This window comes from Crocodylus porosus, unplaced genomic scaffold, assembly GCF_001723895.1.
Source record: "Crocodylus porosus isolate Cpor-Errol unplaced genomic scaffold, CroPor_comp1, whole genome shotgun sequence".
Taxonomy (NCBI): Eukaryota; Metazoa; Chordata; order Crocodylia; family Crocodylidae; genus Crocodylus; species Crocodylus porosus.
In genome coordinates this window covers 103,048,267-103,053,438 of record NW_017728918.1, presented here as the reverse complement: position 1 = coordinate 103,053,438, position 5,172 = coordinate 103,048,267, and positions in this window count along the sequence as shown.

Below are 5,172 nucleotides of genomic sequence, written 5' to 3'. Positions count from 1 at the left end.
GACTCCTGGTACCTATGCAAATCAGGCAGCAAAAGACCTCCTTCTTTCTTCCCCACAAGACTGACGTGGCTTTGCCAGATTAGTCAACTAAAAGTAGTGCTCAGTCCTTTGCCATTGCAGGGTTGGCTTTGGGGAGGGGAAATGGGAACTTGGGGGGAATGGGGAACTGAGCAATCTTAAAAGTATTAGCAGGCTTCAGTGGCTCAGATGTGATCAGTGAAAACAAAGGAGATAAACTAATTTAAATAAAACTACTGCCCCCACTTGCCATAACATTTTATTCTTTGAGCAAAATGGAGATAAGCACAGAAGAAAGGAAGAGATTCAAAAAATGGAGAAAGACAGCCAGAAAATGGAGAGGAAGAATGGGTAACAAGCAGAAAGCAGAGACAAAGTGCAAAGGGTAAAGGGCAAAAAATGGTGTGAAAAAAGGGGCAGAAAGACAAATCTCTAAGGACAGGAGGGAAGAGTGGGAATTTATGCTCTTCTTTGAGTAGGGCAGGGTACACAAAAACTTATTATTTATCCCAATACCTGTGTAAACTCTGCCAGAAACTTCAAAAAGCTGCCTACTTGTGAGCTGAAACTATTCTTTATCATCAGCTTTGGCTACACATACAAATGAGATCCGTAAAACTTATTTGTTGAATACTTTGGTTAATAAGGCTGGGATTGTCAAAGAGACATACATGAATTAGTCACCTAAATCTTTCTGAAATGTTGTGTAAATTGAGTGCCTTTGTATGTAAACCCCACAGACTACTTCAATTGCTTCATAATCACTTCAAAGGAAATTCTGCCTTGCTGTTGAGAAAAGTCACAAAGAATTTAATCCAAAAACCAGAAAGTTGTTACAACTTTTTACAAGTACCTTGTCATTCCTGTTGCAATGTTGTTATTATTGACAAGCACTTTGTGACTCCCACTGCTTTAATCTTATCAGTAAAATAATTTCAGATAGGACATTTAAAAATGTAAGTCTTAAAGATAAGGGGTGAATAAAAGTTGTCCTTGTGTGGAAGAAGAATTACCAAGGAGGGACACCAACAATGATCCCATTTAAGGAAAGGGAACAAGTGGAAAAAAATAAGAAAGAACAGAAATAAGAGGAAGAGAAGAAAGATTTAAGAATGGGAGAAGGACCATACTGAGGCAGAAAAGGCGAAAGATTTATGCGATCTGAAGATAAATCAGAGTAAAGGCAGAAAAGAGAAGAAAAATCAACATATTCCATAAGATAATTTTAAATGCCAGGCATACCCAACTTTCTAGCGATTCTTAAAAACTAAGAATGCCAGAGCGTACTGATGCAGCCTAAAGCTAGGAATTTTTTGGTGGAATATTTTTCATTGAAAAATGTGAGTTCAGTAAACCTGAAACTTGCCATGGAAACATGAAAGCTATGTTGAAACTTTAAGTACGAAAAGTTTCTCAAGTGCCAGATAAAACATTGGTATAAATGAGGAAGAACAAAACCACAGGTTAGTGAATCACCCAGTGCTTAGGTAAGTTTCCAGCATTTATTTACTAGAATAGAGCCATTCAGGCCATGTCAAAATTGCTTTGTTCTATATAAAATTGCAGGCCATGTCAAAATTGCATCCTTCTGTAAAATGCCTTCCTTCTGCTAGTTATGTTTTAAAAGTATTTTAAATATAATTTTCTGATGTAAAATTTGTCTTCTTAATCCTTTTGCTGATATTGTGAAATGCAGACAAGAGTATAAAGTACCTCCCCTGTTTGACCTGATCTTGGAATTTGTTATTCTTAAACAGAAAGAAAACTCCAATTCACTTTGTCCTTCTGTCATTCTAGGATAGCATAATCTTTAGATGGGTTTTCTCAGGAAACCAACCATTGCACAACAGTAGTCTGTAAACACAGCAATCCTTCATCTATGTCATTTCTTTTTTTCACATGAGAAAAACTGCAAATGCTCATTTTCTTTGAAGGATATTTGTGAACTTGGTTGAGGTATTGTATGCATAAGGTAACATAAAACAGCCTCCTGGCTTAAAGAATGACAGAGTTCATGATGGGGTCTGATCCCAACCTGTGAAAGAAATGTGTGTTTGACTCCAAAGTTGTTACACATTTTATGTACTATAAAAAGAATTTGGATTAGATTACAGCCCTTGTCATTTGTCACTTGGTATTTGTGGCTCTAACCTTGAGAAGAGAATGGAAAACAACTAAAACAAGACAATGTCCAACATATCCAACATATAAAGGACTAGGCTTAACGTTTTTTCCTCCAAAAGTGCATCCAAGGGTCTTTAAACCATAACCCTAATTGTTTTATAGGACCAATTCAGAACTTTTTTGAAGAATATTCATTGTCATATTAGGGAAAAGAATCTATAAAAATGTATTCCAGGAATATATGCCATCTATACATTGGGCTTTAGCTGAGGTAATTGCAGTGCAAGTCTACAGATTCTGCCAAGAAAATACAGTGCTGTAAGGCAGAGCTAAGGGATGATGGGAAACCCTCCATCCCCAAAGTAGAACAAAGGGAGCTTACTTTTTCGGGCATGACCTTGGAAAAAAAAAGGGCCTGTCTCTTCTCAAGAAGTGGAAAGCATTCAGATCAGGCAAGAGAAATGCAAAAACATGCTAACTCATGGGAGGATGGACATAGGCCAGACCCCAAGATCTCTGAGCTCTTGGTATTTGTTCATTTTCTCCCACAACTCAGGTCCATTACTCCCTTTGAGGTTTACCAGGTGTACAATCACAGAGAAGCTGTACAGCTGCTCTGAAAAGCTCCTGTCCCAGCAGCATCACTGGCTTCCTCGGTTTCTGACCTTGCCTTCAGCTCACTCCTGGATTTTGGCCTTTGGATTCTCCCTTTGGACCTGTTTCCCAACTCCTGACCACAGTTTAGCTTAATCTTAGATTCACACTGTGGATTACCTTTGGACTAGGAAACTAGATTTCTGATTCCTGGCACCTGACTCTGGCTTGGCATTTTGGCACCTCACTTGTGGCTTCTGACTCTTATCCCTGCAACCAGCTCTACACCCAGCTCTACCCACTTAGCCAGTCAGTCTGGTAGATCATGACAATGTTCATACATTGAAATATTGTTTTTAATTTCAAATGCTAGATACATTTCCATATAAAAGAACTATGTTACAGAGGAGTTGCAATTGATAGCATAACATATTTTACACAGCTATGGTAATTATTTCCCACAAATTGTTATAAACTCAGGAAATGCAGAATGAAAGTTAAAATCTAAATTTAATGAAACACTGGAAGCATCCACACAAGTTTAAAACTTGTACAGAAGCCAGGAAGAGGCAAAACATATCTGCTGCTTCCCAGAATACCTTAAGGAGGATCCATTATGTCTTTCCAGAGACATTAGGGCAACTGCATGATGCTTATTGGGTTAAATTGATTATGGATGTAACTGTCTGATCAGTAGCAATCATGTAATATTTAGGGAATATACTGCCAGTCACTATACCTTTAATAATATATATGGAAATGGTCTTCAGTCTCATTTGCATGATGGATGTAGTTCCTTCACATGAGGGAAAGCGGTGTAAATAATTCCCCCATGATCCCATGTTTAAAAATGGAGAAGCCAGAAGAGAAAGCATCCTGATTAGTATCTGAATAGGAAGACCTGTATCTGCTGTATCATAGTAAAATGAAATGCAATGTGTCAAGCTCAGCTCAGAGATAATCACTCAAATATAAAGCAAATTCTGCTTCTGAATTCAAAGAAAGCTTTTGGCTGATCATATTTCACCAAGGAAAAAGACCAATTGAATGTAGAGAAAATTGCATTCAGATTGAGCGTTGGCTTTATTTCAACCTTTCATTAATTATACTTTCATTTATTGGACAAATTAACTGAATTCCCATTTATATTTCCAGCAAGGCATTTTGTTTAGATGAAAATGAGAATAAATGAGAATAACTAATTAGGAAAGATAAGCTTAATAATAATGCTTCATTAGAAGAAAGGCACATATGTGTTAAAGGCTAACAGATTTCCAAATGCACTATAAGTAAAATGACTGATCCAGTTAAAATCTTTTCTGACCCTCACAGTAGCAGAGACAGGAATCAGAAATTTACCCAGATAGCCCACATCAGAAGGCATATGCATCTTATGATTTTAATAAAACTGAAGCTCACTGTCTTTTTTTGTCAGCCATTTTTCCATGGTCCAAAAGAAGCAGCTGTTAAAATATAATTCAGATAAAGCAAGCTGAGATTTTGCTGTACAAAGAGCAAAAAGAATCCCTGGTATAAGATATCTCTATAGAGCTATAGTAAGATATTGCAAATAGGAGATAGATATAAAGCAAGGGCAGGCAAAATACAGCCCATGGGCCAGATCCAACTCACCAAGCGATTCCATCTGGCCTGCAGATGCCCCTCTGAAGAAGACTGACCTCTGACCCATAGCTATCCCTCTGAAAGACTGTACCTCTCTGCTCTCCATGCAGTAGATGCTGGCTGCAGCAACTCTGGCTCTATCTGCTAGGCAGCCAACCCCGCCCCCTCAGCCCAGCCTGACCTGCCCCACCTCCAGCCCCAAAGCAGGGGGCACAGGAGACAGGAAGCTTCTGCTTGGTGACACTTCTACCTGGCAACCCTGTGGCTGTTTGCAGAGGTGACAGCTCAACCCCTTGGCTACAGCCGAATTGCAGGTATTGGTGTAACCTAGCCATGGGCTGGGCTGGCTAGGGCTTGGTGAGACACAGGCAGCATCTGTACTATGTCTGGGTGATCTAGGCCTGGACCAGGCCCTTGTAGGGACACAAGCAACAGCCATGCTATGTCCCTGCAGAAGGTGCACTGCTCCTGCTGCAGCTACTGGCCCACATGTGCCTACTCTTTGTGTGTGTGCTGCTTCTATCTGCTGGTGCACATGGAGGGTGAGCCACGGTAGCATGCTGCCCACTCTGCTGTGGCCTCCAGATTACCTGCTATAACTGGATGACCACAGGCTCCACCTGACTACCTGGGTGGCAGCTAGAGCAAGGACATCTACATAATTGGTATGGGCAGGGGCAAGGGCAAGGGCAGGGATACCCTTAGACATGTTGAGAAGCATGTGCATTTTGGCCCTAGCTGTGCTGGTGGCCTCAGGGAAGGGAAGCGAGAGGCGCCTGGGCAGCCCCCTGCTGCTGAGTTGGGGACAAGCTG